At 39.3% G+C, this 26433-nt stretch overlaps 1 protein-coding gene across 1 annotated transcript in view; it reads right to left on the bottom strand.

Moving 5' to 3' along the window:
- Positions 1–23703, bottom strand: part of ctnna2 (catenin (cadherin-associated protein), alpha 2) — a 514927-nt gene extending 491224 nt beyond the window's left edge. Inside the window, exon 1 of the mRNA XM_041786313.1 lies at positions 23430–23703. The gene's annotated coding sequence lies outside the window, so the exon portion shown is untranslated. The remainder of the gene's footprint in view (positions 1–23429) is intronic.
- Positions 23704–26433: the final 2730 nt, after the last annotated feature.

The raw sequence follows: 26433 nt of genomic DNA, 5'->3' as shown, positions 1-26433 counted from the left end.
TGCCTCGCACAAAAGAGCTCTCTGAAGACCTACGATCAAGAATTGTTGACTTGCATGAAGCTGGAAAGGGTTACAAAGTATCTCTAAAAGCCTTGATGTTCATGTGTCCACGGTAAGACAGACTGTCTACAAATGGAGAAGGTTCAGCACTGTTGCTACTCTCCCTTGGTGTGGTCGTCCTGCAAAGATGACTGCAAGAGCACAGTGCAGAATGCTCAATGAGGTGAAGAAGAACCCTAGAGTGTCAGCTAAAGACTTACAGAAATCTCTGGCACATGCTAAAATTTGTGTTGACAAATCTACAATGAATAAAACATTAAACAAGAATGGATTTCATGGGAGGACACCACGGAGGAAGCCACTGCTGCACATCTGAAGTTTGCAAAAGAGCACCTGGATGTTCCACAGCACTACTGGCAAAATATTCTGTCCATAGATGAAACCAAAATTGAGTTGTTTGGAAGGAACACACAGCTATGTGTGGAGAAAAAAAGGCACAGCACACCAACATCAAAACCTCATCCCAACTGTGAAATAAGGTGGAGGGGCCATCATGGTTTGGGGCTGCTTTGCTGCCTCAGGGCCTGGACGGATTGCTGCCATTGATGGAAAAATGAATTCCCAAGTTTATCAAGACATTTTGCAGGAAAACTTAAGACCATCTGTCCGCCAACTGAAGTTCAACAGAGGATGGGTGAGGCAACAGGACAACGACCCAAAGCATAGAAGTAAATCAACAACAGAATGGCTTCAACAGGAGAAAATACACCTTCTGGAGTGGCCCAGTCCGAGTCCTGACCTCAACCTGGTTGAGATGCTGTGGCATGACCTCAAGAAAGCGATTCACACCAGACATCCCAAAAATATTGCTACACTGAAACAGTTTTGTAAAGAGAAATGGTCCAAAAATCCTCCTGACCGTTGTGCAGGTCTGATCTGCAACTACAGGAAACATTTGGTTGAGGTTATTGCTGCCAAAGGAGGGTCAACCAGTCAATAGCCTAGGAGTTCACATACCTTTTCCATCCTGCACTGTGAATGTTTACATGTATTGTTCAATAAAAACATATATTTTTTGTGCGGTATTAGTTTAAGCAGACTGTGTTTGTCTATTGTTGTGACTTAGATGAAGATCAGAACACATTTTATGACCAATTTATGCAGAAATCCAAGAAATCCCAAAGGGTTCATATACTTTTTCTTGCAACTGTATACTTAAACATCCATGTGCAATCATGATTAAGCTATTCATATTAATAAGTTTAACAAGGTAACATTTAAGTAATTGATATACAGTGCTTAACAAATTTATTAGACCACCACCCAAAGTAAGGTTTATGCCACAGCTGCCCTAAATCAACAGCATTGGTAATTACCAAAACCATTTTTTATGTTTCTGCAATGGTTAATACACCAATATGTAGAAGCTCTTTAACCAAAATGATATATTTAATGCTAAAATATAATTATTGTTATCCATGAATTTTCAAATTTACTGATTTACAAAAAAAAATGGAAAAATAGTAAAGAACATTATTATTTCTTGATTAATATGTGAAAATATAGTTATTTACTTGCATTCCTGAACAGAAAAAATTAGTTTTAGTGGTTGAATGTTATGCTTGATTCATTTCAATTTGGGTCTAAAAAGGTCAATTCAGTTTGAAATTCCTCTTTCCTGTTCAAAATGGTAAAACATGGAGAGCTCACTGAAAATGAAAGAGTCCGCATTAAAGCACTTCATGATGCTGGATGGTCTCTGAGACAAATATGACAGGTGGTCTAGTAAATTTGTTAGGCACTGTACATGAATGCATCAGTGGTTATAATTAAATTCAGTATATTTTGTTGACATAATTATATTTAAGTTGGTTGGTTGAGTTGGTGGCATTTATATCATTGGTTAATACACACATGAATTGTTAAAGGTGTACAGTCTTGAGAGATAAAAACTGTAAGTGACTATGACAATGGCACATTTATACCTTTGTGCCAGATTCATTAAAACCAAACCTAATGCTACACCTTCTACACCTAAGGAAAAATCAGGCAGAGAGTTTGGTCATCAAACCAAAATTAACTCTCCGACAAAATAGGAAATCAGCAGCAGCGTACTCCCTGGAGATGAGTGCTTTCACACTGCAGCCAGACCAACTCGAGCTCCTTCTGGCTACAGCTGAGCACTACAGTGCCAGGGTTACTTTTTGGCACGAGCTGTGCCCTTGTGTGAACTCACTGCTGAGCTTAAATCTCCCGGGGAAAGGAAGCAGAAGGGCATTTCTGAGACAACAGGGTGCATTTCTGCCTACAACCAGTGATCCAGAAGCCTGATGTCAGTTTTTCTTGCATGCATACTGAACAAAGCTGTAACATCTCAGGCTCACAAGTAATCGTTTAAAATTTCTTTTCACATTACAGATTTGGATAGTTCTTCAGGGCTTTATATTTTTAAACTGAAACCAGAAAACATCTTCACCCATAGGGTATTTGAAGTAATACTCAGATTTTTGAATTAGTATATAACAGATGCAAATTTTTGTCACAAATCACAAGCACATACACATGTTACAGGAGGTCTATAAGAAGGAAGAGAGGACAGACTAGTTTTCATTCACTGTAACAAAGTTCATTGAAATACTGTATGATGAGTTCCTCTACTCTCCAACCCTGCCTGTGATAGCAGAAGGTAGGAAGCTCTAGCTGTAGCGTGCCTCTTCACACTTCGCAGCTGTGTTTGTGTCAGGATGGAAGTAGTGTTAAGCAATGAGTCCAGGGCATGGCTGAGGTCGTGCGTTTTGTGTTGTGCTTTGCATGCCATGTTAGTGTCAATATCAGCCAGGGGGAGTTTAGCAGTAGGCAAACCAATATTTCTGCAAGTTTCTCATGCTGACAGAGAGCATGTTGAAGTCTGTGCAACAGAAGAAAAGGATGGGTTCTCTGATGTTTTCTGTTGAGGAGGAGAAGAAAGTACAGTGTGACAGAGCGTGTCCTTAGGTTTCTGGATGGCAGAGAGCCTCTGTGCATCTCAACAAAGCAAGGAGCAGCAGTGACAGTTGAGACAGATATTCTGCTGAGTCAGAGCTCTGTTCCTGTGTCTGTATTGATCCAGCACCTGTCATACAGAGCCACTCCATCCAACAGCCTATAGGCAATCACAAAGAAAACAGATGGCTAGGACTTTTCTACACCCATGTAGGTATAAACCCAAACAGAAAACAAACTCTTTCCCACCATTTTCATAGTAGAAAACTTATCTAGAATCACTTTTATTTACTTGTTTCATGGAGGAACTTAAAGGTACAGTGTGTAGAATTTGGCTGCATTTCGCCAAACAGAAACGGTGTACATGGGATATAATGTTTATATATTTATGTGAAGTATGTTAAAATAAGTGCACAATTATCCCCTTTAAACTTTGGTTTTCTTTTTACAAAATTAGAAAAAAGCTTTTTAAATTTACATTACTGCAGGTTGCCCTCACAGTGGCTGACATAACAAACCGCCATGTTGTCTACGGCTACGTTTTGGGGACAGAAAAAGCGAAACGCAATTTTAAAACAAGAACCTGCCCACTGGTCCTGAAAGCTACCTGGAAGGCAGGTGGAGAAGAAGACTGACCTATAATCTATAAAAATAATGGTTACAAAAATGAATGAATAAACCCTCACCTCGTCACTGTTGTAAATGATGTCCGGCTCACGATCCTGTTTGGTCTTCACAGGCTCTCATCGCTTAGTCATGTGATGTTTTGGTAACAGATCGGCTCATTCTAAAATCTGAACGCTAGATGTTGCAAAAATTCCAAATTCTACACAATGCACCTTTAATATAAAGACAGAAGCAAAACCACCTTACATATATCTAAAAGGCAGACAACACAATACAGTATACCACATATATAATGTATTTTGTCAGACTATGTCAACACATACAGGTACTTTCTAGACTTGAGTTTTCCCCTTAACACAATGCCATTATATCCCCATACAAGCTGCAATCAATCCTCCTTCCATTTACATGCCCAAAACACAATACTGCACCCTGCCACTGTACCTCCACTGGAGAGGAATCCCCATCCTGCCCTCTGCCAAAGCTCCATCTGCTACTACCCCATGCTCACTGTCTTTAAATGGAAGTTACATTCAGATTTAATATAATTCTTTTATTAAACTTTTGCTATGAAGAGTGGTGACAGCCTAGGAATGAGCAGTCACATGGTAGTACTGTATACCGGGGTATAAAAAATAGCCAAGTTATTGCCTTAATTAACATCATTAAAACAGTGATTTGTGAGAAGTGAATATTTATCACGAAATCCTCTAGAACATGTGCCATTTTCCACCAGCAGCACCACTGACTGTGTGTGAACATGCTATAAAAGTGATGACTGAACTCTTGTGAATAATATCAGGCAAATTTAGGGAACAACGATAGCGCGCATATGCTGGCACAATTATACTCGTGCCGCAAGGCCTGGCACAGGTCTGGCACTGTGCTCTGGTCCTCTCTGAAGTCAAACTGATAAATGTGGACCACTGGTTGTAATGTGATAGAGGCAACTTAGTTGGAAAATAGTTTAATTCTTGTTTATGCGTGTAGATCAGTGATAAGTGCTAAGGTTTATCAATATCCACAGGTGCTGCATCCTTTTATAAGCTCCCCGCATAAAATGAATTTGCAGACAAAGTTTGCCATCAAAGCACAATACGGAAATAATATTCAAGTCCAATCTTTATCTGTTTAAAAGCACATTACCTCACATTCCCAGATCCTATATAGTAACAGTTGAGGTGATATTTCTCAAATCACTTCAGGAAAAGGAAACTCCATTGGATCCTCTGTCCTCATGCTCATTTTACTCAGGTTTTAAAACAATGCGCCAACTATAAATCACTTCCATCCTGCACAAGTCATCTCATAGACAGTTTTTTTTACTCGTAACATTTTTTTAAAGGTATGGAGAAGCACCTGTAGGGCATGCTCTACTCACTGTGATTGCACAGGCAAACTGACAAACACATATATCATGTGGTTTGTAAACACCTGGCAGTATTAACACTGAAAAGATGCCCCCTGGGTAAGACAAGCAGCATGCTTTGACTTTCCAGGGAGCGCATGGCTAGAAACACCTACATGGATACATACATTTATGACAACACATATCGAAAACAATAAAATTAGTTCAAAAGTAATTAATCCAAAGTAGCATAAATCTTAATATGAGGGTGCAACAGGTGTTATGCTATGAAGGAGAAGGCTGGGGTGGAGGAGGTTAAGCATTGCCACCAGCAGCATGGTGCATCAACACTGATGAAAGCAGGGATTTGTGAAGACTATGTAATATTTAAATAGACTGCTGTGGTGAGAGAAAGAGCAGTGATTGGCTGTGGGAGCTGGGAGGTGATAAGTGGGATCAGCTGGCTATCAGCTGATCATGGCTGAGCATATGACTCCTGTGTCCGGCAGGAACCAATGCCAGGCTTCATTTAACTAAAACTCACTGAACAACTAAAACTTAAATGTAAAAATAATTTTAGTAAACTAAAACTATAAATATATATATGATGTAACAAAAATAAAATAAAATTAGTCTTTGACAGCTGCATACTGACTGATTCATCAACCCAATCCAGGAGATTATAAACTGAACTGATATGACTTTAGAAGTATTCACATAATGGAGATTTTAAGTCTTGAGTTGTATTAACACATCAAATTTGAATGGATACAATGAAAGATTAGGAGTAGCCTGTTTGAATGATTTTAAAAAACTGTGTTTACTTTTCCCCCCCCAATGGGTCTTGCCCTCCACAAGTGTCCCTTATTGCTGAAACAACTAAAACTAACTCAAAAAATAATGAAAACTAAACTTAAACAAAGCAGTCCTGGAAAAAAAACTAGGGATCTGAATTTAACCATTCATTGGGATAATAACTTTTACATTTCAAATCACTGTTTCTGCCTTATTAATAGTTACAGTCTGCTATAGTTTATGGAAACTTTGTTTCAGTACACTGGGCTCAGTCCAAAATCTAAAGCTATAGTTCCTAAATATATGTGCCCTGTTTGCTGTTGTCTGACTCACACACCACACTCTGCAGGTGCAGCAACTGCACAGGCACACACACATTCACACAACAGCCAATATACTTTGTAATTTCCAAAACATTTATAGATGCAATGTCATGAGACAAGAAAGAAAAATCTGTGATAAATCAACTGAGGGAAATATCATGCATACATAACACAGACATTCACACTGACATTTTTTCTCCCCTTCTCATGATTCATTCATACTTACTTCTTAAAAGATCAATTTTGCAGTCAAAGAGCATGATTTGTTCAATCTGATTTTGGTTTGCCCCTTAGGGATCTCTATCTTAATTTCTATCTGGTCTAGAGGTCTCAAAGGAAGGATCAAGATCAAGACTCCTCCCTGTATGGGTCCTCACTGACACGGATTAACTTCACCATGAATGTATTAACAAATGAGGTTAATACATGATAAGCATTCAGGGAGCGCAGAAATAAGGTCAAACCAAGTGTGGAAACAAGCAGTGTTTAGCCTCATGAAAATCCTCGTGTTTATTTATTCCTCATTTTTTACATGTCATCATGTGGCAACAACACAACGTGCACAATAAATACAAAAATAAAGGATTTATAAGTGTATGGCTAAATCAGACTAAAAGTAACAAATCACTTTCTTACAAGGTTTACTTTGTTCCTATGAAGCCAGCCTCAGAAAAGCACCCTCAGCTCTTTGTAATGTAGTCAGTTACAAAAACATGCATGTTTAAAAGTGCCAGAAGTTCTGAGAACAACAAGGCAGAGATGAGCCTATGAATGTTCGAGTATCAACGCTCAAAAAGAAATTGTATAAAGAAAGACATGAGCTGAGTTTGTATACAAACTATGTCTGAAGAGAGATGCACTCAAAATGAGGTAGGGGTATGTTGAGGTGATTCTCTGTCACACTGCAGTATGAGAGTAGAAATGTTGTTCAACGGTATACAACTTCCAGAGAGGCAGAGCTCTTTCCTCAGAATTTTCTTAGCCCTGGAGTTTAGTAAAAGACATATGCATATTTGTCACAGATAAAAATACACAAAAAGTCCAGACTCTGCTTGCGCTGCATAAAATGAGCAAGAGAGCTTCTTTACTATACAACGCTAACTTTGTGACTACAATCCCTGTCATTCGTCATTATGGAAAGTTAATATGCCGACACTGCACTGACCCAGATTCAGAGAGAAGTTAAGCACATACACACTCTTTGCCAGAGCAATCGGGGAGTCTCTTAAAGCAGAAGTCAAGGCTCAACCTGTCATATCGCTGCTCTCCAGAGCCATGTTCTCATGGCGGCCAAAAAGGGCTGATCAAAGTAGAGCACAACCTGTGAAATTATCAAAGCAGGCATGATGAAAACCCAACATAAGGCACAAACTGCAAAGTGAAGTAAACACTCTTAAACCACTTCTACTTCTGAAGACACCTGCCCCCAACTACAATGGCTACAATAGCTGTGGTTATATGATCATTTTTTTCATGATCAGATTAAATTCATTCATTCATTCGGATCAGAGATTAAAACGTCTTTGTACACATGAACACTGGAAGATACAATCTGATTCAGATACGCGGGCTCATGCATCTCAATCTGATCTGAATACAAATTTTCTGACAGGCGCCTTATCGTCCCACCGGTTAAATCTACTGACAATTTGCAGTAGAAGAAGAAATTATTCTTCTGTACCTGTAAACAAACCGCCTGACTTACACTAGCCATCCCCAAATGACAGCCAGCGGGCCAGGTCTGGTGCCAGCAGGTGTCATCTGACCCATGAGATGTTTGGGGAAAAAGATGGATATTTTTTAGTATTATTATCAATATTTACATATTTCAAATACAAATATCCACTCACTTATCACGATCTACTGTAGCTATAATTATAGCAAGGAAAGATAGTAATAGGATGCAAAAAATGAGTTAAATATGGTACATTGAACTCTCTTTGGAGTGGGGAGGAACATCATAAAAAGACGCACGGCAGAGCGCACACCAGCGTATCACCTCAGCTCTGCAAACATGCTGTCGAAAAATAAGCTGATACAGACTGCATGATTTTTAAGATTGAAGGAGATTAATTTATTTTGTCTACTTTTGAGATGAAGACTTTTTAAGATAAAGAATTTCACCAACATGCACAGTTGCAATTCGCTCTCTCATGGAGTCCAGTCCTGTCTGCACCTCTGAGTAGTTTTCTGCATCTCGGGCCTTATCAAACATCAGAGCCAGAGGTTTTTGCCTTTTAAAACCAAACTTCTATCTCTGTGGGGGATTAAAACAGCTGCTCTCATGATAGCAAATACTTTGCCTTCGTAATTGTCCATCAGCCACAAACGCAGACATCGTATCTCACTTTGGTGAGTGATTCAGTTCAATGTCAGCCTGATTTAACCCCTCATTATTAAAATATGTGATGCCACACTAATACCAACTAAATTTATTTACATACGATTTAATTTTATGTCAACAAGAAGTGCAATTATGGTCTTGATCACTTATGTTAAACAGGACATCGTTTATAAATCCTGTGGTGTATTTAACTCCAGGTCTCATCAAATGGTAAAAAATCCTCTCATAACTGTAAAAACAAATTCTTTATAACTAAAAATTTAATCCTAATCTGGATACAGACTGTCCTATGACTCAGTGCAGTGCTGAAAGGCATCCAAATTTACGCATGGAGATGGGTCAGTTCATGACGCATGCAGGGGTGTAAGGGGGATTCTGAAAGAACGGATAAGCAGAAGAACGAATGTAGGGCTCATACGTGCCTTAAAGTCAAGTTTTCACTCAGTAGGTGAGGGTTGTAGCTCTATGAACAGCATGGGAGCACAGCAGTCCAGGCCAAATCTCCACAGGATCCTCGTCCCTCTCTGGACTCTGCACTGATTCCAGGTCGGGTGAAATAATCTCAGGGTCGGATCAGAAATCGTGGACACCAGGTTGCCGTTTTAACGCCATAAACAGTCGTGTTGAATGTATATTTACAATGAATATTCCAGTCCTGTAAATTAAGCATCAGTGGGTCCTAAAAAAAGTTTAAAAATGTGAAAATATTGCAATGTGATACAAGGACAGCATATTTTTGCCTGCATCACTAGCATCTAGCATCAACTAGCATCACTTTCAGTTCACTGATGTGTACAAACATCATGGGATTTTTATGTTGTTCTTAATTTCATTGAGAAAAACTCAAATGTGGCTTTGCAGAGTCGGTTGTCCAACGATCGGAAGGTTGTGAGTTCGATCCCCAGCTCCTGTAGTCACATGTCAATGAGTCTTGGGCAATGGGCAAGACACTAAACCCCAATTTGCTCCCACTGCCTCGTCAGTGGTGTGTAAATGTGTATGGATGCGGTGATGAATGGGATTAGCCAATACTGCTGACAAATTCTCCACAGCAACCTCTGTCATCAGGGTGGGTAGATGTGACCTGCGGTGTAAAAGCTCTTTAAGTAGTCGGATGACTAGAAAAGCGCTATACAAGCACAAGTCAATTTACTATTTAAGTAAGCATATTTGTAAAAAAGCAAGATTAAAATGCAAATTGATGTACAAACACAAACTAAGTCTAAATGGCAGTAAAAGTAATCTGAAGCACAAGATGAATGTAAAACAGAGTACTGAGTACACTGGTGTGATGTTGCAGAAAAAGCAGATATGGTGAACACTTGGATACCTCCCAACTAATTCCCCAGATTAACTCTCAACTGCATGACTATGCAGCAAATGTAGAATAGCTGAGGCTGAGTTGACCACTGCTCTCTACTTCAGTCTCATTTTGAGCCAAACCGAGGTTAAACAATTTGTTTAATTACCCTAGAAGAAGGAGATTAACCACCTTGCAAGGATCTTATCAAAAACATTTCAACATATTCATTTTCCATGACTTAAGAAAAGGATCAGGCTGTTAGAGGCAGGCTGTGTTTACTTGCATTTCTAGACAGAGTATTTTTATGTTGCTGTACTGTGTTTTCATAAATAGATCCTACTGAAATGGCAACAAAAAGCTATGAACAAAAAAGAAAACAAGAACGGGCCATTTTAAACATAATTTAAAGATTTTTCATGTGGAAGAACCTCCAGGATATACACTGAGTGTTTCGCAGAGACACAATAAATGTAAACATTAATTCTGTTTGTTTGAAGGAAAAACCCCACAGGGCATCTTTAATCAGGTAAAATCTATAATTTTCTTGTGTGAAGTACAAACTTCACATACAGTGATGTTCTTCCATGCTGTGAAAGTGGTCTCTCTTAATTGAGTTTCTCTCTGTAATCAATCTGTTTCTCTTCTGCCTTGCAGGCAAGATGCTGTTTGTCTCATTATTTAAAGAACTGCTTTTCTAACACCCATTTAACAACTGCTTTAAAACACTACTGAAACACGTCGTACTTTAAAACTTCCCATTCTAACGTCAATGACCTCTTTAAAACTTTGGTTAGTAAATGAGGTTTCTCTGGGCCTGAGAGGATGATATTTCTTTTGCCATCAATCTGAATGTCAAAAGGGTGTCAGGTGGCCATTTTATAATAAAGCAGAAAAAGCTCAGCTTTCATTTGATGGAGGAATTTGTTTCATAAATTCCTTCTATTCCAGCTTACCATTTGTGACAAAAGAAGGATATAAATGCCACTTTGACCCATTTAAATTATCGTCAGAGGCAAATAATCCTTATCCATAGGGTGACAAAAAATTATGAAAATAAAGTATGAATGTCAATTTCTAATACACCAGGTCTTCAACATGCACTTTCTGTGCAGCTATGGCTGGTATTTAAGCTCTGATCCTGATTCAATACCTGAGCTTTAGGTTCCTGCCAATACTGATACTAATCTGGTCTGATGCCAGTGTTAACTTAATAATATTCCTTATGGAGAGAATACATCTGGGATTTATTCATGCGCAAGGCAGCATTAGGTTTGTAAACTTTGTAAAACTTAAAAAAATAAAAAAATAAGCTTTAAAAGGTATCAAAATCTGCTTCTCAGTCTGTGTAACACTTTATTCATCCTCTGTATTCCTCATGCTGGACTTCACAGTGCTGATATCTAAAGGAGTTGACAGTTCTTCTTGATAGATACAGAATGCTTGGACCTCAAAAACAAACAAAAAGGTTCAAGTTTTGGGCTATGATTTTAAAAAACGGACTTAATTTAGATTTATTGAAATGCTTGTGGTTCTTCTACGTTTGAAAACGCTGCTGCATTTTGTTAAGCTACATGCTATCTAAAATAGGGATGCAATTAACAACAATTCCAATAGTCGACTAGTCATCGGCAGCTGAAATGATTAGTTGACTACTCAGGTGGCATGCTGTGGGATTCCTTGATGGCGTCTTTTGGCTCCCATGATATGTGAGGTCTACTTTACATACTTGACATACTTTATAAGCAATCTTTCTTTTTGAACCATCAAGAGTGAAATATTGCCAGACTTTCAAAATTTTAGGATGTGCAGATGTTGCATCAGGTGCCGCCATTTCTCTCTGTTTTTCTTTTCCTGTCGATCACCGTTGAGCATACGCAACTCTCGACAGAGATAGTATGAATGAAAGATGGCTCACTCCAAAGCACCTCAGCTTGAGAAAACAACGTTTTACAAACACAATAGTTACACGCTGCATGAAAAAAATGTGTGGGGACGCAACGAACGAAGCATTGATAATAAAATGTCAGCGAGGGAATTGATTATTGTCGGCAATGGTGACAAATCATTGCTTCCTTAATCTTAAAGAGCACAGTGTTCTTCAATCATACCACAAAACATATTTTATGCCTCCTTTATTAATGATAGATTAAGAGGATTTTACATCACGGGTTCATGGTTTCATAGAAAATGATCTGATCAGTTCTGATTATTGACAAATAATCATCACTGAATCATGACACCAGTGAGGATGCATGGCTCTAGCTACTGCCATTCCTTTCCAGCAGTTCAACTTCAAAGAGGTCTGGTTTCATTCTCACAGACAGCTGTTACTTATTGCTAAAAGAAATCAGTCAAACAAACAGAAGCTTCTTGTTTGCATCCATGTATGCCAGAGCATTAAGTATTGCTTTTGACAAATCCAACAGTTCCAACTTATTCACAGAAAATGACAGTTTTACTGTATGCAGCACTTCCTTCAGAAGAATTTCTTCGTATTAACGGTTACAACTGATTTAATATCAGCTAAAACTGAATATATGTCAGTCACTTTGGGTTCAAATAATCCTTCCCCCTTTTAAATGGGGAAAACAGCTTTGAAATCAAAGTGTTAGTAGGAGACAGAGAGAGACAGGGTATAATTGGAAGCAAACTCTGCAAAAAATATGAGGATAAATTCCATGAAAGTGGGGAAGTCACTGAAAAATGTATGCAGCTGAAGCACTGTGAGGCATTTCTTTGAAAATCACTAAGCAGCTGGTACATTCTAAGCCTTTAACACCCCAGTTTTTGGTTTATTTATAGAAAAGATTTATCTTATCTTGACTTAAGCGGTTCATTTCAATTTATATGAAATGTGTGTATTGAAAAGGACCCTAGATGCAAGAATGGCCCCTGGTCAGCGAATGGATTTTCTGTGAGAGGAGCAAAGAAAAGCAGTCACATAACAATAGAAAAGTTAATGCAGCAAGACAGAGCACACACAGTGTGGGGGAGGAGCCGGGCCAGTATGTGGGGCCTGCACTGGTCCCAGATGGAGCCAGTGGTGGGGGTGGATAGAAAAGACAAGTGAGGCCTCAGAGAGACAGAACATTTGAGAGGATGAGACACTCAAATGGCCTCCAGCGAGACTCTCTGCCCAGATTTGTTTTTGATCAATTTCGAGACAATAAGCTGACACTATAAAAGACAGACACACATCTGAGAGAGAACTTTCGAGCACCACTAATGTGTCAACATGACCTCTCTTTGCTGGACAAACAATATTGAATGACACCATTTGTTTGCACACAAATTAGCACAGCTCACTAAACTGCTTTGTCAGTGCTCTTCATTGATACCAGTGTTACATTAACACAATAAATCAGGCGCCTGATCCTATGGAAGTGAGTAGCTGGAACAAGTTTCAATCCATGTCTGACTTCTGCACTCATGTCTGATCCACATGAAACTCTGCCTGTAGTCAACCGGAGACAAACTTGGTTGCTGATCAATCAATTCGCTGTTGGAGTAAAAATAATACATATTATTCCTTGATCATTCTAATCAGAAACAGTGTCCTGGAAGTTTGCAAAAATGCACCTTGCTGCAGCTTTAAATGAACTTAAAAGTATGTTGTTTTTAAGTTCTGTAGTGTAGAATTGCTGTGAAACAATCTGGTAACAATATGTCCTGCATCACTGCTGAGTTTGTGTCCCTCTCACTACCTGGATAACCCAGTTCTCCTCTGTTTCTCGTTCTCTCTGAGAAATGCCACCTCCTCCAGTAAGATTTTGCTAAAATGAGAGCTTATTGACCAACAAATCGACCAACCAGCTGAAGGGTGTCAGTCCTACTTTTAACTTAATAAGCTTCTAAACAAGTGGCGTTCTGTTTCATATTAAAGTAAAGTCGTACTTCATTCATCCCCAAAGGGAAATTCAAAGTTTACACTGTTTCATTGCTTTTACATATTACACACATACACAGTGATGGTCTTGCTGCTCATTGCTAAGCACTGGCGTGAGCTGTTGGGGGGTTCAGTGCCTTGCTCAAGGGCACTTGGACAGTGCTCAGGACGTGATGTCTACCAGGCCAGGGTCAGGCTCTGCTTCCACCGGGACTCAGGCCGGCGACCTTCTACTCTCCAGCCGAACTCCTTCCAGACTGAGCTACTGCCCCCCCACCACCCCATACATATTAAATGTAGGTGTCAACAGTCCAGCCAGTTAAAGCACCAATCCAGCACAATTATCATCACGCACCTCAAAAAAAAAAAAAAAAGATCTGGCACATCTGATAGATAGTTGGAGTTTCATATATCCATTGCATGGGATATATTTCACATTCACCAGAGAAATCTGCCATACAAAGGGCTGAACTGCCGCTATACTATGGGTACATCTGAGGTCACTGCCACAGCAGCAGTAGCCATTGTATATACTGTCTTACAGTACAACTAAACCCCTCTGATAACTATTGCAAACTCATGCCAAAGCAGGTCTAACCATGCAAGACAAGGCTTTTTTTTATTATTTTCAGTAAAGAAATCTAATACTGCCAAATTTACAATAATATGTTGCCATGTAATACAAGATTTGAAAAAAAGGAAAAGATAAAGAATAGCTTTTGGTGAAGAGGAATTCAGGAAAAGCAACTAGCAGATTTGAAAGCTAACATTAGCTCAGCAGTTTTGCTGGAGCCCAGCTTGGCTCTAGGTTAGGATTCCTCCAGTTTATTGAGCCATTAAATGATGTTGGTCCTTATACCACACCCATGCAGAGCTACTAATACAGCCTTCACATGATAAATAAATATCAGGAACGTTTCAAAGAATTAGCTGTGAATGAAGGAGTACTCAGTATGGGATAAAACTTCAGTATTAGAGTTGGAATTCTTTTTGAGAAGATAAAAATGGTGTTAAAATCATCTTTAAAATGAAGACAGGACAATCATCTGACAAGTTGACTTGTAATTTTAACTGCAGAAAGCAACTATCCATCTGTTGGGGGAAAAAAAAAAACATAAAGGAACCAAAAATGTTATTTATCACACCAAGAGTACAGGTCATATTCAAAATCCCTAACTGTCTTGCATAAAAGCAATGAACAGCCTGGTGTTGATAAAAACATAGCTTTGAAGGACTTATGATCATCAGTGTGACAGCTTTCAATGACAAAGTCAACTCATGCTGGACCACTAACATGCCCTGAAGTGAATCCATGTCCCACCATGACTGCCAAATTCAAAGTGACATGCACATGTGCGCATGCAGCTCCAACTTTAAAAGGACAGTCTTTGATGCCTGCAGTCCAAGCCATCTGAGTCCACATGAAAAACAGGGCTTCTTACAGTGAAAAGTAGCAAGATATAAAGGTGATAAAATGATTCACATCAGCTGGACAAATCCTGAGAACAGTCAGAGATTGTTCTTCCTGTACTGGTAAACAAAGGTTCTGTTGTCACTCAGTAGAATTTGAACCACTGAGGCCACTGATCAACAAACGCACAACACATTCAACCATTCAGAATTCAGTCCTCAAAATGCATAACTTTTCTCTGGAGACAGTCACATTTGTGGGAGGCATGGGCAGAATCATTCAAACTCAAATCTTGGCAGTAGCATTGCATCACACTCCAGTTATAACATCTCAATGAGAAGGAGTCCTCAATGGCAAATCTCTCTCTCATGTCTTTGGAGATATGAACTTATTTAGATCACTTTCTGCCAGTGTTCCCACTGAGGGATTAAAACGTTATCACAGGCAAGTAACTTTCACTGTGTTAGCAAGCTGTGTGGTTGCAAAAACACCACAAGCCTTTGAGCTTTTGAGCTGTCTATAATTAAAAGCCTGCCCAGTTTACCATTTACACAACAGAAAAGGTCCAAATGTGTTATGTATAACATGACCCTGCAGTGTACTGACTCAATGATATTCAGGTTTAAAATTATGCATGGATTGACCGCTAGAGTATCTTTGAATACTGTGACACTGGTGCCAGAGAAACAGGGACTTATGTAAGCTTTGCTCCACACTGCAAATGTAACATTTTAAGGTGTTTTCACATGTTACATATAAAACGTTTATTAGCCAAGAATGACAAAAACCAAAATTGAGTCTCCCATAGCAACTTTAATTGTGTTAGCAAACATCAATAATTTAATTTGCTGGTTGATTATTTAGCGAGATGACAAGGAAAAAGTATACTTTTGTGCTATTTCTTACGCTTAAAATGTAAGAACCGGTCTCAGTTTCATTCCATGACTAGCTGAGTGTCTGGTTAATACATGCATGATCTGTATGGCAAGACTACATTTCCGAGATAATTTAAAAAAGCATACGCATATCTGTTTCAATATATGGGTTGTCAGTCTCATGAACTATTGTAAGTGTTGGTATCTGCCCTGAAAAAACAGTATCGACCTACACCTAGTTAGGATTAGTGTGTGGAGATATTGCGTGAAAACAACATGCTCTCAGTATGTACAAGAGACCAGCTAATCCATCATTGAAAAGATGTGGTCACTTTAAAACTAAGAATAGAAACATTTGAACAGCTACCTTGTGAAAAGCTCCCTGTGCAGAAATATTTAATGACAAAACTTCATTTGGAATATGCAATGAAATGCAATGGAGGGCAGAGACTATTCTAGGCACAAAGACAATGCAGTAACTCAGGATGAACAATACTATCAGCATGTTATTGTTATAGGAGCATATTAGCTTAAGGGTTATTTATCAGTGAGGAGTTATAGCCCAACCGAGCCACATCCGTTAGAGTCTTTTTTCATTGTTCCTCCTGATTCCTTTAACTTAAAGTGTGTTCTAGGAAACTTCAGAGTGGGTTCAAAAGACTAAAGTTTTAGGTCTGAAGTACTGGTATGAATATTCATATCTGGTAAAATTAATTTGGAAATATCACATCAGCAAAAATCATGCATCATCACTCGCAGATAGGAATTGGAAACTGTTCAAATCTAGCAATCTATCTTATTTTGACATGATTATATGCACTTAGCAGTGATATTAGATATAATTAATCTTGCAAAAGCTAGACAAAGACGTGATACTTTCAATATTGATGTTGCACATTGAAGGCTGGAAAAAATGTGTGATTATGTGTTGAACTAGCAATGTGTAAAACCCCTGTGCAGCTCATCCAAAACTAAGTTCAGATTTTCAGATGAGTTGAAAAAACTTTTAGTTTGATGGATAACTAACTTGTCGCCAAATTGACACCCACTTTATTTGTTTAGATTTTATAAGAACTAACTTCTTCTAAAGTCATAATAGCATAGTGCTATCATGCCTACAAGTTCCATACAAAATTACATAGTGCAACCAAATAAAATAACCATATGTGGATAGAACTAGGTAAGTAGAGGCATGACACGATACAATCATGATTGCAAATAAATGTCATACAAGACAAGTGTGTTTGGTGAAACATCTGTCTACCCTTTACTTTCAAACTTGTAAGAAGTTGAACTTGCAGCTTCTGTAGGCTAAGACAGCTAGATTTCTTGTCATGTGTAGTGTCAGGCTGATAAAAAAAAACTGATTTTTTGTCTCACATATTAAACTTGTAAAAATCAAAAAGGTACTGATAGGCCTAATTTACTGGTTTAGGTTACCAAAAAGTGCAAACAAACAAGCACAAAGTCTAACCTGTGCAATTAAGACAGAGCTCTCTTTCACTTGAGGCAAACTTCTTTTAATAACGGCTAGATTGGAGGGGGTTATGTAAAGCTTTGGTACTTTTAGATACATTTAATCGATAACACTTGGTATCTAAAATTTTGACAACCTTTGCTCAAGCCTAGCTCCAGAGAAGATTTGAGCTGTATGAAATACAACATTTTGATTAAATCTTCCCACACAAGAGCAGTGAGTGGCTTTTTTCCAAATCACACCCAACCTGAGATTTTAATGTAATAAAAGGACTAGTATATAGACTGATTTTCTTAATGATGGTAGAGAACACAGTAAAGCCAGGGTGCAACAATATAAACTATGACTGCAATGCCTCTCTTGCTGGTAATTGTGGGTGTATTAGGCAGGCTAATAAACATGAAAAGGAAGTTAAGAGAATAACCTTGTTCTTCCTTGCTGCAACAAGCTGCTGCTGACACACTAACTTTCAAACACTGCTGGATCATCTTCTTCATTTTTCCCCCATGACACAGAAGAGTGCTCTTTTATGTCTTCCACTGTTGGATTGGGTCAAGAAACAGTTAAAAAAAATGCAGTTTTTAGTCATATGTTGTTGAAAGGGTTAAGTAAGAGTCCCCCAAAACGCATATTATGTTCCCTGAGAGACGAGGAAGTACACACTTGGCCAGAAACCTGGTGAGAGTGTTTGCTGTCAGGTCAGTGCAGTTCCTCATTGCAGCATAATACAAACCCTGTGGTTAGGAGAGTTACAATTGATGTGGTAGACGAGAGCGCTACGACTATTGATTGTTCTGTGTTGCTTCTATTGCCTCATCTCTCATCTCTTAAACAGTATCAAACATTTGAGCAGAGGCTGGAGTGAGAGAAAAGCCTGAGAGGAAAAGGAGAGGCAGTCCTGTTCCAGTTAGCGGGGGTACCATGGCTACCTCAAAGCTCAGCTTCAGAGCAACAACAGGGGGGCTCCATGGTGTTCAGCCAATATCAGTGCTCCCTCTCCCAGGAGACGGGGAACACAATGCACTACTGACTGCCATTGACTCACCCTTAAATTATGGCTTCTCCTTATCCCCTGTAGCAGGAACAGGCTTTATACTGCAAATGGACTACAGTCTCTGAACGAAAAACCTTCAGATTATTACATACAGGTGGCTAAAACTGGAACAATTCTGTATGATCAAATGAGGAATCAGAAAAAGGCTTCATACCAGCTGAAATTAATTATAGACTAGGATAAGAGTTCTGACAGTTCAGACTGGAGTTGCTCCAAAGGGACATCAGTTTGTCATAATGTGTTGCCTTTATATGTCTTTACTTTCAGATATAAAATATGCTGTTTCCTGAGTTTATCTAAAGGATTACCATGCCAAGACAGTGAAGAGATGCCACATACAATACTAAAGCATAGGTAGCATTGTTTACGCATCCAGTCGCAAATCATAAGCCTGAATATGGACCGAGTCTTCTGTAACTTCTCCTAAAGGTTAAACAAATAAGCCCTGAGTAACAGATGATTTTCAGCAGATGGCAGAAAGTGATACACAAATGCAGTTATTCCCCAGGGGGAAAAGAGGAGTCTCTTCAAACCTGGCAGTCTGGAAACAGAGCTTCTACCTTGTTTGAATCTATTGTCAATAATTAGTCACGTCTCGAATAGTTAATTACATCTTGAATACATTTGTTGACTTAGTTTATAAAACACATTTTTCCCCATTCCCATTGTCCGTCGTTCTTAATATAATCCTGCCAAACTGAAGAAAGGAAATGTACAAATATAATGGGTGTAACATAAAGAGGGACCACTAGAGATGCATCTATTTGGTAATTAGGGGGATTTTAATAAAACAATTAAGCCTATGCCAAAACTGATGTTTTTTTCCATACCTCTTTCGGTGTAGCACTCCCACCATTCTGATATCTCCTCCTGTGTTTATCCAGTAAAACAGATCAGAGTGTGTCCAAGAGGTGATCTCTTTTGCCCAGTAAAAAACATCTCTTATTTGGATTGGCATTAACTTAGCTAGAAAGAACAGACAAACAGTGGCTGCTGATATCTGTTAATCTGGGATGCATGATATTATCATATCAGTAGATATTAGCTTAAGAAGTTGAAAATCTGTATCGGCAGATATAAACATATTTGACAATATTTACAACGGATTTATCGATCATACATATTGGCATTATAAATCATATACAGGTACATCTCCAAAAAATTAGAATATCATGAAAAAGTTCAATATTATTTGTCAATCATTTCAGAAAGTGAAACCCATATGTTATAGACTCATTACACATAGAGTGAAATATTTCAAGCCTTTATTTCTTGAAATGTTGATTATGGCTTACAGATAATGAAAACCCAAATTCCGTGTCTCAGAAAATTAGAATATTGTGAAAAAGTTCAATATTGGAACGTCATTGTGTCTCACCCTAATCAGCTAACTAACTCAAAACACCTGCAAAGGTTTCCTTAGCCTTTAAATGGTTTCTCAGTCTGGGTCAGTAGGCTACACAATCATGGGGAAGACTGCAGACTTGACAGATGTCCAGAAGACAGTCATTGACACCCTCCAGGGTTAGCAACAAAAGCTCATTGCTAAAGAAGCTGGTTGTTCACAGAGTGCTGTATCCAAGCATGTTCATAGAAAGTTAAGTGGAAGGAAAAGGTGAGGTAGGAAAAGGTGCACCAGCATAAGGACTAACCGCAGCCTTGAGAGGATTGTCAAGCAAAATCCATTCAAGAATTTAGGGGAGCTTCACAAGGAGTGGACTGAGGCTGGAGGCAGCGCATCAAGAGCCACAACACACAGCTGAATCCTAGACATGGGCTATAAATGTCGCATTCCTCGTGTCAAGCCACTCCTGAACCAGAGACAACGTCAGAAGCGTCTTACCTGGGCTGTGGAGAAAAAGAACCGGGCTGTTGCTCAGTGGTCCAAAGTCTCTTTTCAGATGAAAGTACATTTTGCATGTCATTTGAAAATCAAGGTCCCAGAGTCTGGAGGAAGAGTGGAGAGGCCCAGAATCCATGTTGCTTCAAGTCGTGTGATCAGTGATGTGATGATTTGGGCTGCCATGGCACCTGCTGGTGTTGGTCTACTGTGTTTTCTGAAGTCCACAGTCAATGCAGCCATCTACCAGGACATTTTAGAGCACTTCATGCTTCCTTCTGCTGACAAGCTTTATGGAGCTGCTGATTTCATTTTCCAGCAGGACTTGGCACCTGCCCACACTGCCAAAGGTACCAAAAGCTGGTTCAATGACCATGGTGTTACTGAGCTTGATTGGCCAGCAAGCTGGCCTGACCTGAACCCCATAGAGAATCAATGGGGTATTGTCAAGAGGAAGATGAGAGACACCAGACCCAACAATGCAGATGACCTGAAGGCCGCTATCAAAGCAACCTGGGCTTCTGTTACACCTGAGCAGTGCTACAAGCTGATCGCCTCCATGCCACACTGCATTGGTGCAGTAGTTCATGCAAAATGAGGCCCAACCAAGCATTGAGTGCATAGAAATGAACATACTTTTCAGAAGCCTGACATTTCTGTTTAAAATATCTTTATTTTATTGATTTTATGCCATAATCATCAACATTTCAAGAAATAAAGACTTGAAATATTTCACTCTATGTGTATTGAGGCTATATAATATATGGGTTTCACTTTCTGAAATGAGTGACATAAAATATTGAACTTTTGCATGATATTCTAATTTTTTTGAGATGCAATTAGCCAATCATTTAAAATGATTTTAGGGAGGCCAATCAGATTTCAGGGGGCTCTGGTTGGCCCTGGCTACTTTCAGAGGCTCTGCCTCTAAAACACCATTAGTACTACTATTAGCCTTTGTAATCCATTGTTATTATTTTGGTTGCAAACATGTTTTTTATTTACATTGGTGTCACCATTTGGTCACAACAAACTCCATTCAATAAATTCTTGTAGTCAAAATGTTTGTTTGCAGATGGCCTAGCAGTTTAAGGCACAACTCATGTATGTGGGGGACCCGGGTTTGAATCTGGCCTGTGGCCCTTTGCCATATGTCTCTCTCCACTCACGTCCTGTTTCTGACTCTATTCACTTTCCTCTTCTGTTGAATATAAAAGCATGAAAATCCTAAAAAATAGTTCTTGAAAAAGAAAATGTTTGTTTACAGAATTACCATTGAAGCACTGCCTTGTGCTGAAAGCAAAAAGTGCAATACAGCCAAGCACAAGCTTTATGTTTAAATGTGGGCCATATTTTATTTGATTTCTAGAATTTGCTGCGGGCCAATCAAAAATGGCCCACAGGCCGCATTTGGCCCGCAGACCACAGTTTGGACACCCCTGCTGTAAAGTCTGAAGCAGTGTTTCTCAAACAGTGTAGCACTAGTGTGCTTTAAGGGGACGTCTCTGTGTGCTGTGGGAATTTGTAAAACCTTTCATTTTACAACAAATATATAATTACATAAGTGACACAGCTTTTAAGAGGCTATTCTTTATTAAAAAGGATATGGTGTGCCTAGAGATTTTAGTTTGGTTTCAGGTCCGCCTTGGTCAAAAAAGGTTGAAAACCACAGGTCTACAGAGTGTGCTAAGCACTAAAATAAGTTTTTTTTTCCCCACAATATATCAACTAAATGATTAATCAGTAAACAAAGGTGGCTCTACTTAATGAGTATGAAAGCACTCATTTCCGAAGCCTTTGACTTTAAAAAAAATTGCATTACATTCCAATGCAAATTTACACTCTAAATGCAAAAAGCTAATATCTTTCTTATAAGCAAAAAAGACAGACCACTACCATGGGAATATATCTCCATTAAATGTTACATTACTTTTACCCCTTCTTTCACACACCGTCCCTTCCTCTGGCTAATAAAAAGACATGGTGTACACTTGGTGTAATAGACAGATCCACACAGCCCTGACACACAGACAGAGCATGCCTCGTTGCCAATCAGACGTCCACATTCTAAATAAAGCCACTCTGTGACCCCCTGAAGCCTCCGGGACTCCAATATCCAGTTACAGGAAGAGAATGTGGCAAACACTGGGGTCACAAAAGCTTTGCTCTGACTCCTGCTGCACTGTACTGCTGAATACTGAGTGCGCACTTGGCCTGGACGATGCATGTCTGCAAATAAGCCTCCTAGCACGAACACTTTTGATATCATAAATGTAAGAAGTTACCAAAGAAGAGCAGAGCGCGGAAAAGCAGACAAAATGTCTTTGCCACATCATTAGAAGATGTGTATTACTTGAATCAGCTGCCTTTTGCCCAGGTTGTCAGGTTACTTAAACAAACCGTAACCTTAGCTTAAAGAGCAAACTCGCCCGTAAAGTAACGTTATACTCTCTGGGCGAGGCACGTCGAAGCTGAATACATCTTTTGCAAAGACTAGCATGACTTGTTACTTATGCGGGAAAAAACGAACACTTTATTCGTGCCTGTCAAACAAAGACGCAAAAAAATAATGAGACAAAGAAATTTAAGGGCAGGGAAAACACACGAAGAAATGAGGCTAAACGTCTAGAAGTGAGTGAGGACACTGTTTGAGTCCAGCCCCTGGACATTAAAACGACCGTTGATGCATTTGTGCGACCGTTAATTTTTCTAGCATAAAAGTAGCCGGTGTCAGTTAGCCTAGCCGCTCCGCTAGCCTAGCAGCCTAGCTTGTCTCACAGCCCGACAGGCTCACACAAGTCAGTCAGAGCAGGCTTTCAGCACTGGGCTCACTGGATAGCACTGCTCGGCGTGCGGTTCAGACAGCGCTAGCTGAGATTTTAAACTAACCACAATACTCCAGCTCAGCAAATGAATAAACGCCATGGAAGCATAAGGGTGCCGTGGTAGAATGAACTGTAAAGTATTTCGGTGCAGGGATTTATTTACCCCGCCAACCAGCTGAAGCACAATGATGAATGAAAAGGCGGACCTCGCCTAAGCTAATGTTAGCAGTGTAGCGGGTCAGTCAGTGCAGCAAGTGTACTGCTACCGGGATGCTAGCAAAAAATCCTCCAGTGAAGAAACCACAGCATCCCTGTGGCTTACTAACTAACGCTACTCACCTTTAACCGTTTGAGATGACAACTCTTGCAGGTCCACAAACTGTGAATAACGACTGGTTTCTCCAAGTATTCCCAAAAATGGTGTCCTCGTGTTCAGTAGACCCACGGGGAACAGTGAAAATCGAATCAATCCTGACGCTTTCCTCAGCCCTGTGGTGCTGAATCTGAGGCTACACGCTTCTGTCGGTGTCTCGGAAATGCCTCCTCCTCCTATGTCTCCCTGCGAAATAATGACCCCTCCCAGCGCTCCAACCACAACAACGGAGGAGGCAGGTGCAGATGATGGTGCGCTAGTAACGGAAAGCCTTGCAATATAGTGGGCTGTGTGGTGGATTCCAGGGCTGTCAAATCAGGAGAGTCTCCACGGTTGGCGCATGCGTGGTAGCTAATGTGAGGATGCGCCCTGCCAGAGAGCGCATAGTAGGGAGGATTTCTGAGCGTTGCCATATTGAGGGAGGGTGCACGCCGGTTCCAGCTGTCGTAGTAATAGCCGGGGACTGAGGAAGTGGAGCAACCCGACTCATATCTTTTGCCAAAGTAGAAATAATACGTTTGGAAAGACTTAAGCAACAAGGTTTATCATGTTTATGTACTGTTTCACACAGTCAAAGAATGTAAGACACGCAGTGTCATACTTTTGTAAAAGTTAAAAAAAAAATGTAGTTGAGCTTTGTAGGCATTGGTCATTGATGTAACACATTAAAACAGAAAAATCTGGGGCTTTCATGTTCTATTTAAACTAATAATATAACATGAAAGATAGTGATGCTTTACTGAATATCATCACTGCTACAATTCATAGACATAGACTTCTGGCCAAGTACTAAATAGGCAATAATCACAGCAGTTAAAACTTTCAGTATATTTCACCCTTCATAAACCATCAACATATAGAAGAAAAGAGTTTAAACAAACTGAAAATAGTAAATGGTACTGAGCTTGTTTATAGATTTTCTGGGCATAAAAGCACTTTTACACCACAGGTCACACCCATTCTTACACTGATGGCAAAGGCTGCAGTGAAGAACTAATCCCATTCATACACATACAGGGGTTGTCTTGCCCAAGGACACATCATGTGACTGGGGCTGTGGGTCGAACCCAGAACCTCCTGATTGTGAAACACCCAATCCTACCTACTGAGCCACAGTGCACCTGTTGCTAAGACACCCAAAGACTCTACTGCACCTTACACACTTTGTCTGTGTCCATGGTTACAACTGAAGAGCAGCTAAGTTTGTGTACATTATAATCTAAAAGTCACTGTGAAGCTGTACTCTATATCAGCATCATGTAAGCTCCTTGACCAATCAGAATGCTCAGTTCTAACTCACACCTTATTCACTGTATAGTGCAATCTGACAGAGTGTGGTATATATTCACTATGAAGTGCACTATTTTTTGACATACCATCTTGTTATGGTATCTGAACAACAAGGGATCTCAAGGGAATTAATATTTACATCATGACTCTTGGTTCAATGGTTTATCAAGCAGACAGGGATATTTGACTGCTCTTATGATGGATGAGACGAGGAGCATGGCAGAAAGTATTAGACCCCTTAACTTTTTTTTTTTGTTGTTGTTTTTATGTTGCGGCCTGATATTACAGTTGAAAAAAAAATCTTATTTTTCTCTCATGAATCTACACTCAGTACCCAACAATAACAAAGTGAAATACAATTTTAGATTCTTTTATTAATTTATTTAATTTTTGGAAAATAATCAAAACCAAATCCTTAAATATCACATTTATAGATAAGGACTAACTTATTAGCTGCACTGGCAAAATCTCATTTTTCCCCCCAAGTAATAATAATAATAATCATTTTGAACCTGGTAGTTTTTGTTGCATCCAAAATAAAATGATGTTTGGAAAAGCTGTTAAAAATACCTCGCTTTGTTTCACAGCACACTTTTAAAAAGTGAAATTTTTCCTAAGGAGGTGAATAATTTCATTCTAATCTGTACATAATTATTCAGACCCTTGGCAAAAGCACTCAAAATTTAGATTTCACAATTTGTTGTTTTTTTTCTTTGTAAACTCCAAGAGGGATTTCATGTGCTTTGCACTGAAGAAAGGCTTCTGTCTAGCCACTCTGCATCACTGGAGGGCTGCTGTGATGTTAATGTAGATTTTTGTAGTGCAGTATTTCTGTTAGAAGATTACCTGTTGCCCTGGCTATGTGTAAGTTATGATGTAAAATGAACATTAAACCCCATATTGAAACCAGTTAGTGTGCAACTTCCATTGTGGCATTGATTGGTTGCACCACAGGTATGTAAGGTTCATCTTATCTAGAAGTTTAACATCTAAACAAACTAATTATTGTCATCAGTGTAGATTATTTAGAGCATGAAAGAATTATGATGAGGTGAGAGCTAAAGCCTTCAACCTTAAACTATTTCTCTGAAGGACTTTATATGTAAGAGGAGCTAAGTTTAAGATACAAGTTGTACCTTAAGCCACATTGAACTACCTCAGCTGATGTAACACCTTAAATTTTAATAGTGTATAAAAATTACATTTAAACCAGGGTGAATTTGAGCTTTCACATAGCTGGTGCAATGCAGTACTGGTCATGTAACTTTTCTATACATACAGTATATCACAGTGTTTGTGTGACTGAATGCTTTCTACCTGAAAGTGGAAAGGTTCAGGGCTAAAAATCAGGGAAATACTCAGAGGAATCCTTATCAGAGGCCTCAACATCCTCAACAGTCAGCTTTTGGAAAAGAGGGGGAGATCACCTCTGAGGTTTTTTCCAGTTATCAGAACTCCTCACCTATCCCAAGGGTAAGCCTAGTAGACATATGAAAGTAACTCATTTGACCTTCCCCTCTGCCCACAGCAAAGAAACATAAGTGATGTTTGAACCAAAGATTGCTTAGTTTAATCGAGAGTTTTGCCCCCAAGCTTAAATTTCTCCATCTTGACATTCCAGGGAAGAACCTGCATAGCCAGTGTCATGGTCATCCACCGGTCAATCTTCTTCTATGTATT

Source organism: Cheilinus undulatus, linkage group 4, assembly GCF_018320785.1.
Source record: "Cheilinus undulatus linkage group 4, ASM1832078v1, whole genome shotgun sequence".
Lineage (NCBI taxonomy): Eukaryota > Metazoa > Chordata > Actinopteri > Labriformes > Labridae > Cheilinus > Cheilinus undulatus.
This window is presented reverse-complemented; position numbering and strand designations above follow the sequence as displayed.